The sequence below is a fragment of the Salvia hispanica genome, chromosome 3 (genome assembly GCF_023119035.1).
Source record: "Salvia hispanica cultivar TCC Black 2014 chromosome 3, UniMelb_Shisp_WGS_1.0, whole genome shotgun sequence".
NCBI lineage: Eukaryota > Viridiplantae > Streptophyta > Magnoliopsida > Lamiales > Lamiaceae > Salvia > Salvia hispanica.
In genome coordinates, this window is record NC_062967.1 from 13,031,540 (window position 1) to 13,041,688 (window position 10,149).

Here is a 10,149-nt window from a genome sequence, read left to right on the forward strand (position 1 = left end):
AGTGCTCCAAACTCTGTTCCTTTCCTTGTAAACGGTCATAGAGTGAAAGTTTTTAGGGATAATTCCGAGTTGTGTGTAGTGGACGAGATTCCGCTACACACACTCCCTATTATTGCCTAAAAGGACAGGGGTAATTTCCGATGAATTCCTGGGTCAAGGGGTAAGTTGATAATTTTGAAAATTCACAACTGAACCAGGGAATCTCGGAAACACAACATGTAAATAGTTTAATTGTTTCTAAAAAAAAAATAATATAATATATATATGTATATATTTTCGAAGCACCAGACTCCAAGGGGAACCCGTATTTTATGCCCTAACCTCGACCCAGGGGTCTGGAACCTTCAATTTTTATTTTGTAGGGCATGGTCGAGGGGATTATCCAGGAGGAGAGTCTGAAGGAAGGAGTCAAGGAGGGAAAAGATATTTTGAATTTCAAATTCTGGCCGATAATTATGGGAGACGTACGGTTGCTTACATCACGCCTGCAACCGCACCATCCTTTCACCAGAAAAAGCAACCGTCGTCCTTCTCTCTCCATCATTCCTAATTAGACAAAAATTTGTGTTTGCTCTTCCTTCTCTCTTCATTCACTCTCTCTCTAAAAAACGGACGAAACCCTAACAACAAAATCGCCCAGTTCTTTTCGTTTTTTTTTTCAGATCTACACCGATGGATTCTACCAAAGGCACTGAGTATGACCCAACCTTGTTGGCCGAGTTGACGCAGAAGGTGGGAAGTATAGAGAAAGCAAAGGAGGTGTATGCCCTATTCGCCGCCAGTCTGATGCCGTCTGCGCCGACTATACCATCACTGAAAATTCCGGCGGATTCGGCTGCGAAACCGGCGAGTCTCTCTGAAGAAGGATCGCGAGTCGCTGAACCATCGCATGCAGAGACCGTTTCACAGGAGGCGGAGGAAGAGGAAGCATTCCACAAACAGTCGGAGGATGGTGAACCGTCACATGACGAAACCTTGATGGAGACAGAAGGGAATGTAACGGAGAACCCTAATCTTGAGGGTAGGGAAATGTGTGAGGGGGAAACCCCTATTGCTGATGAAGTTCGTGAGGGGGAGACCCCTATTGTTGTTGAAATTCGTGAGGGGGAAACCCCTATTTCTGTTGAATTTCGTGAGGGGGAAACCCCTGTTTCTGTTGAAATTGCTGAGGGGGAGACCCCCGTGTTTGAAAAGTTTGCTGAGGGGGAAACCCCTAATTTGGAAGGAATCGCTGAGGGGGAAACCCCTATTCCGGGAAGTGTCGGGGGGGAGAACCCCATTTATATCGAGGGGGCAACCCCGATGTTGGTTGAAGAGGGGGAAACCCCAGAAAAGCTTTTGGCGGAGTCAGATCTACATTCGACGGTAGTACCGGAGCCTGAGGAAGGGCTGAAACTGATAGTGGACCTGGTTGATGACCAGGAGGAAAGTGCGCCCAAGGTTGATGAGAGGGCAGAAAGGAGGCGCACTAGGAGAAGCCTCCTTGACGAAGTCGATGACTTTATACCTGAAGCGACAGAGACAGAGGCGCGCTTGGCCAAGGAGAAGGCAAGAAAAGGAAAGGCGCCGGCGACTACATCTACCCGGTCAAGGAAAGCTCCCTCCGTCCAGGAGGTCGAGGAGACCCTTTCCCCTGTGACCGAGGAACCCTTTGTCGAGGAGCACGACGAGCCCATCCCTGAGCCCAGCTATAACTCTGAGGAGGTTGAAGAAGAGCCGATTCCCGGACGCCCGGTGATTTGGCTGACTAAAAGCTTGTTGGAGGAGATGAGACAGTTTGACGACCAGAAGAGGATCGCGGTATACAAGGAGAGATGTAGCGCAGGGAAGATGGCCAAGTCAGGAAAACAGTATAGCAAGAGGGAGCTCAAGATGATTGCATGTGATAAAGAATTCCGCGCCTATATCCAAGCAATAGGGTTTGAGTGGCTGTTGCAGCACAGCCAAGAGAGGGTACCAGTGGATCTAGCAAGGGAGTTTTTCTCCACTTTTCGTTTGAAGAATACCACGGACCTGGACGCGGATTCTATCACATTCAGGCTTTTCAATCAGGAACACGAGTTGAGCATTAGGGAGTGGTCCCTACGGATGGGGTTGTTCACTAAGGAAGAAGATGAAGAGGGGGCATGGAACGACAGGATGGTGGGGATGCCAAAGAACACGCCTGGTTTCAAAGTCCAGACAGCATGGGAACTGGTCACGCACTCTAAATCAGGGGCGTTTAAATCCAGCTACTCCAAAGCCTCCCACATCGAAGACCGGATCCTCCGTTTTGCTCAAACATTTATCAGCTACAATTTGATGGGCAGTGCGAATTCAGCTCTCACTACTACCGATCTCTACTTCACATGGTGCATGGCGGAGGGTGTTAAGGTGCACCTCGGATATTGGATGGCGCAGGCGTGCCACCAGATGACGAGCAACCCGGGGCGTCATATGTACACCTGCCACCTCATCGGCGCTTACCTCCAGAGGAATATAGAAATGAGAATTGCCAAGGCCGCTCCGCTAGTAGTCATGTGCGACCCCCCAGAGGTGTTTAGTGTTGATTATTTCTTCAACAAGGGGTTGCTGCAGACTCAAGGCACCAAAACTCTCTTCTATTCATTAGGAGACAAGGTGAAGGCAGAGCCGGAGGAAGCCGATGAAGCCATGCCGAGTGAAGAGGTGGAGGAGCTGCGCAAGGAAGTCCAGGACATGAAAAAGGAGATGCAGATGATGAGGAAGGATATGATAAAGGAACTCGGTGGGATAAGGAAGGAATTGATGGGAAATCGGGAGGAAGTACAGACCCTGAGGGGAAATATTGCTGATTTGGCGGTGAAATGTGCCAAACAGAATGACAGGATGACGGAAGCGGTGGAGCTTTCATTGAAAATGTTGAAGTGGATGCAGCAGACGCTCCCCTTGACCCAGTCGAGGACAACTCCTGGGTCCAGCAGTGAAGTCAGGCAGCCCACTCAGAGCAGTCCCTCCGTCAAGCGACCACAGCAGTCGCTGCAGTTGATCTCCCCGACCATTCCCGTGCAAGTTCCAGCCCCACCAAAATCAAAGTCTATCGTGAGAAAGTCAGTACCGGAAATCCCAGAGCAGAAGGAGGAAGAGCTGGAGCAGCCAGCTAAGAAGAAGGTGAAAGTGACCCGCCCCGGAATCCCACCCCAGTCTGGCTCTCGAGGGAGCCAGCCCCAGAAATGATCAATCATCTCTTGACCAAGTAACTTTTATTTGTCGTTCTTTTCATTTTTTTTATTGTCTACCTGTTATATATGTGTTTAACATTTGTTATATCTTCTCCCACTTAGCCCACTGCGTGGTCTAAGTGTGAGAAGTTTGTGTTTTCTGTTGTTTTATTTGTTTTCCTATGTTTTTCTGTGTCTTTCTCCCACTTAGCCCATTGCTTGGTCTAAGTGTGAGAAGTTTTATGATTTTGGTTTTGCATTGATCTCTCTGTTCCCCCCTTCACGACGATGGCTTAGGGACAAGCTTGAGTGAAGTGGGAGGGGGAGAGGAGTCAATGCATTACCCGTGTTGCATGTTAAGAGTCTGTTAGTTTTAAGTGTTGTCACATGAGCCAGTGGATTTAATACGGCATGATTCCCTTAGTGAAAGTAATTGAAGATAGGAGGCATTTCAACTTAGAAGCTTTTTCCTTAAATGAGCCTAGTTAATTTGAATGAAGCAAGAATGACGGAGAATGCCTCTACTTACTTAGTTGTGAAGCCCTACTATATAGTGAGTTATAAACCTCAGATAACTTTGAGCTAACACATGTTTAAGGGCCACCACTGAATGCTTAGGGAAGAAGAGCTATGAAGGAGAAAAAATTGGGAATTGGGTTATGAAGGTATAAGCTGGACGAAGTCCAGGGAAAGGCGTTATAAGCTGGACGAAGTCTAGAAGAAAGGAAAATGGAGGAATAATGGACAAAGTGGAGAGAAGAAAAAAAAAAAGAGAGAGGAGGAATAAGCTGGACGAAGTCCAGAGGGGGGAATGGTCTAAAACAGGAATAATAATAGCCTGACCCAGGAAGGAGAAACTCTCATAACCCAACGCTTCAGTGGTGTAGCATTAACTTAAGAGAGAATCGATCCTAACATCCCTGGTGAGGAATGAGTGATCGAGTGAATCTAACAATTGGGTAAGTAGAAAGCTATCTTGACAAGCTGACAGATTGGCTAGGTAAAGGAAGGGAAAGGGCCTATTTGGAGGAGTGCAAACTATTGGAATGACCTTAATCTTGTGGGGACAGATGCCTAAAATTGAAACTAGCTCATGTATGTGTGTTTTGCATGTTTGTATGATTTTCTTATATTTTCTTAGTTTTTCTTGAGTCTAGGTCTAGGAGTCGGTCAAGAGATAACCTCGCTTGAAATTCGCCTTATTCTTTTTCTTTTCTTGTCTTTATACTTGAGGACAAGTATGGTTTAAGTGTGAGCAGTTTGATAAGGCTAATTTCATGCATCGGTAATGTGCAAAAAAATGTTATAATTTGCTGGGTCTAACACGTTTCCTAAGCCAGGTGTGTGAAGAAAATTGCTAGATCAAGGAAGTTATGAAGGAGATGGTCTAGCGGGAGAATGGAACGAAATGAGCAGGAATTACGAGGAAATTGGCGTGATAAAGGAAGTCTACAGCTGAGGGCAACAAAGTCATTATCTATACCTCGCTGGGCCCACTAAAACGCCTATAAATAGAGAAGAGCATGCAGCGCAATGGAGATAGTCTTCCACTCTTCTTAGCTCATACATTTTTACACACACTTGGGAATGGTTCTGGGGTAATCGTGATAGGGGGGGTATTTTCTAAAGATTTCGTGCTTGGCAACACCGTCCTAGTGAGGGCGAAGATACAATTACTTTTAATTTCAGCTGTTTTTGCTAGTTTCCACCGTCGAACTTCACTTTTGGGAGTCGACTTTGATGTTGATGATGTTTACTGCTTTACCGTTCATGGATCTGCGTTTAGCTGTTTAATTTCAAGTTATTTTGCATAGATCTCTCTGCTGTTAGCGTAATTCTTCAATTGCTATGTCGATCTCTGTTTATTTCGTTATTGAGGTGTTTGATGTGGAATTTGGTGACAGATCTGTGGTTGTTTGAGTATTCGGAGTTCTTATTTGTAAAATCTGACGTGATGGAGAGTTTCTTCTGTTTGGAGTTCATGTCGGACGCTTGGATCCGGAGTGGATTTAGCGTCTGAGGTCGGTTTTGGCGTGTGGAAAGACAGTAGTAGATAGAATTGTTTTATTTCCTCTTGTTTTCTATTTCACTTCGTCTAGGGTATGCAGATCTGTTAAGTTCTTCGTTTATTATGCATAGATTTGATTTCAAGTTAGTAGCTCTGTTTTTTATTTGCTTATGTGTTTTCTTAAGAAGTTTTATGCGAATTTGGTTGTAGAAGACGATGTCACTGTCAGTTAGTACGAGAGTTAGTTATTCTGCCACTTTTCAGTCGTACTTTGCTTTTTAGACGTGGTCCCCACCGTAGAATTATCTCCTAGGTCTAGCTGTTAGGTTAAGTTTCTTTCTAAGGTTCCCAAGTCAAGTTAATTTTAATTTTCCTCAACCCAAGAAAATGCGTGGCAGCAGCCAACACCAAAAATACTCCCAAATCCTTGATTATGAGTCTTACGCATCCTTCTCTGTGGGATCGATCCCTACTTCCCTATACTAGGTTTAGTAAAGTGGTTGAGGGTTTTTGAAGTAAAGGGAAAGTGCTTGTGTGTCCGACGACCGGGATTCCGCACGACCCACGAGTTCCTAGACCAAGTGATCTAGTGGACTTGTTGGATCTAGGGAACCTGCTATTTCCTTATTTGAATATCGCAACACGTAAAGCACACTGCACACACAGTCACCTCAAAGTGATCTCAGACTCAAGAATCAAGTCCAGAAGGAGTTCCTCCCTATCTGTCACGTGTACCCCGGCAAGAGGATTTCCCAGTTCACAAAATGTATGGGGGCGCAGGGGTCACTCAAGGCGGTTAAGGCACAGGGTGGATAGGCAATTCACTCAAGGACACAGAGTCAAGCTTTGGGATACACACTTTGAGATTAAAGAGACACTCAAAGAAAACAGCAACGGAAGCAAGAAAGCTGTAAAGAGCAACTAGAACATGCAAGACAAGTAGGAGAAAAGAGAGCCTAAGCCACGGCCAGTGGCAACTACCAGCAACAACTGCCCACCCCTAAAACTAGAAAGCTGTAAAAGTTTTAGAGATCCAGCCAATTTACCAGAGCGGAAACCCTTCGTTAAGGAGAATCCGACTTACCTCAGAGCCTGTACAGGAGGCTGAGCCTTACTCTGACGAGCCTCCTTATTTTGTGACCCGGCGCGCCCAAGTGATCCCCCCATGGCTCTGATACCACTGTAGGGATCAGATCACTCGGGATTCGCTAATTACCGAGACCTCTTTATTGATTGATCTCTGAGATGGCTAATCTCAGAAATTACAAGCCAAGTACAAACGGTGATACAAGATTACAAGTAATCTAACCCACTGAGATATCTAACTATTACAGGTATCGAACCCTAATTGAAGCCCTAACAATTCCAAGATTTCAACCAATCTTGAATCCAAGTCCTTACCCAATTAGTACCTGCACACTCAAGTAGATAGATCAGTAAATCAGTACAAGATCCTTTCGGATCTAAGTAGCAACAAACAAATGCAACAAAGACAGAACAGTAAGGATATGGCTCAGGTCACAATAGTGACTAAACCAGGCCAAGGACCTCGCCACACGCTTCTACCACAAGTCACACGATGAGAAACCTTTGAATACTAGGTCAGAAAACCCTAGCCACACCGAATGTCACCCAGACTATCAGAACACCCCCCAATCACCAGCAACTCACAAGATCCTCTCAAGTTCTCACTTCTTGACCACCGCTCTTCACCAGATTCTAACCCTAAGTAAGAATCCTTCAAGCACTCTGTTGGAAACCGAGAAAGTCTCCAAACTCAAGATCTAACCCGATAAGATCCACTAAAACAAGGATCAATCGGTGTAACCCAAAGATCTGAGGAGTTCACCGGCGAAGTCGCCTGAAAACAAGAGAGAGAAAGAAGAGAGAAGACGGAGAGAGAGTTCTGGAGTGAGAGAGTTCTGGAGTGAGAGAGAGGAGAGTAACTGAATTAGGGTAAGTGAGAGGTCGGCCTCTCACTTAACAAACACAACACAAAATCACGGCCACAAAGCTGGATCCAGGTGAGAGATACACGTGGCAGACATCGGTGCAGTCAAGGTAAGTAATGGATCAAGCCGGGTTGGGCCACCATTACACAAACATTGGGCCACAACATTTAATCAATTGGGTCAGGCCCAATGCAAGATTAAATACTTAAGGTCTAACTAAAAGTAGACCATCAATATTCAACATGTTGTATAAAAATCCAATGCAATAACCTTTTAACGTGTTTCGCTAATAACCGTTCGTTCATACAAGGCATATGATCAACAGTCAACACAATAACAAAGTCAAATTTTACGCATAGTTGATTAGTACTCCCTCCGTCCCACACAATTTTACACAGTTTAACTTGGCACGAGTTTTAAGAAATGTAATAGAAAGTGAGTTGAAAAAGTTGGTAGGATGTGGGTCCTATTTTTAAAGTATTGGTTTTATAATAAAATGTGAGTAGGAATTAGTTAGTGGAATATGAGTACCACTATCAAAAATGGTAAAAGTGAAATGGGTAAAATTATGTGGGACGGACTAAAATGAAATATTGGGTAAAATTATGTGGGGCGGAGGGAGTAACAATTTAGGAGTAGTAGATTCTTTTTATATTTACAATATACTTCATTTATGTAATGTTTGAAAACATTAAAATATAACAAATATACTTATTAATTAATTATATCAGTGTCCAACTTTATTTCTTATAAATATAACAAATAATAACATACTGTCACGTTATACTAATACTCCCTCAGTGTCATAAAAATATGTATACTTTTCATTTTCGTTTATCCTATAAAAAATGGGCATTTATGAAAAAGTTGTCCCCAGCTCATTATCTATACATCAATTTATTTACAACTTATTTTACTTTAACCCACCATTACAACTCATTAAATACTAATAATAATGTCCTACTATTTACTAATACTACTAAACTACCCTTCTTATCATCTCTCTTTCTTTATCAATTGTGAATTAATTCATGTGCCTTGTCAAATGCACATATTTTTATAGGACAGAGGAGTATATTTTTCAAAACAAAAAATATTAAGATCGAAAACATTCGACTGCATCCTTAATTTCCTTCAAACCCCATTGTTGTTGCTACATACTCCCTCCGTTGCATAGTAGTAGAGACATTTCTTTTCGGTACAGAGATTAAGAAAAAGTTGTGTTAGGTGAATTAAGTAAATGAAAAATAAAGTAGGAAATGTAAAAGGTAGACAGATGTAGAGAGAATAAAGTAAGAGAGAGTAAAGTAAGTGGGAAGAAATGTGTTAACTTTTACCAAAAAAGGAAATAACTCTACTACTATTGAACGTACTAAAATGGCAAAATGACTCTACTACTATGGAACGGAGGAAGTATTTGCTTATAAAACTTCATTCTATAAAGGGATATTGATCTTAAAAATAAAAAATTTTGGCAATTTTGGCATTTACCACGAAGTTTAATAGTTGTCTTAAAAAGCACAAACTTTTGAATGTGTGCAATTTTTCCAACCGGACCCAACCCAAATACTGTAAAAGATTTTTGGTAGATTTTGTCATACATGGCTATTCGTGAAATCTATATGGCTTAGTCTAAACCAGGGACGGATCTATTAGGCCTCCACAAGGGGCAAATGCCCCACCTAAAAAAAATTCATGTATGCTAATTTTAATAGATAATTTTAAATTTTGTTTAAATATCCTTATTTTTGCCCCTTCTTAATGTATTAAAATATCTTTATGTATATTTTTGCCCCTCCCATGTAGAATTCCTGGCTCCGTCCCTAATCTAAACTATATATGAACAATGTTATTTTGAGGCCTTAATTCTCGAATATGATGCTAAATAAATGTGCCAAATAGAATACTAAAATATATCTCATAGATCTTTCTTGTTTGAAGAAATGACCAAACGCAAAAAAATTAACACCAATATTAAAGTTTATGATTTTAAAACAACTTTCAAAGTTCATAAAAAATACTAGAATTCGCTAGAAGTTTATGTTTGTTAGACCAATATCCCCTCTATAAATGTTGTTTACCTATTCTTTGTGGTTAGAACTTTGACCGTACTGCACATGGTGAGTTACCCAATACGAACAAAAATAACACTAAAATAAATCTCTTTTTTCTCACAAATGATACATAAGCGCACCTCACAAGTTAATACTGCACTTGAACTAGGTATGTGGATGATTCAATAAATGCACCTCACAAGAATTGGTAGACATTTTATGAATATAGAGAGGGAAGAAATTCAAATATCTTGGATTTACCAATCAGAAAAATACAAATTTGTGTAGGACATGGGAAAGAATTATCTACGTAAGTAGATATTAACAACTGATGGCTGCAAATATTGAAAATCTTTAAATAAAAAACTCGGGGTAGAAAATTTTTTATTGATGAGAAATAACAAATCCGTGGTAAAGTTCGTAATATTATTTGTCAATTTCAAAGTTCGTGAAAAAAATCCAACTTTTAAAAAATCCATGATATTATGTGTCAATATACCTAATTTTAAAGGTTAGTTTTGACTCATTTAAGATCGGAATCGTTCGCTGCATCCTTAATTTCCTTCGAACCCCACTAATGGCACTGCAGGTTTGCTTTTAAAACTTAGTTCTGTATTGGGGATATTGATCATAAAAAATCATAAACTTTTGACGGATTGGTATTTAAGCTTTAAAAATAATTTTAAAAATCATAAACATTTGAATGTTTACAGCTTTAAAAGTGATTTTAAATATTTGGGTAGAGAATTGATCTATGATCACTAATAATAGTATTCTCTCGTCCACCATTTAAAAAGTTATTTTGATTTAGCATGAGTTTTAAAAATATGTTTGACTTTGTAAAGAAATAAAGAGAGAGGGTAAATGATATGTTATACTCCCTCCGTCCCCGATTAAGAGTCACACTTTTTAATTTCGGTCCGTCCCCAATTAAGAGTTACACTTCATTTTTACCA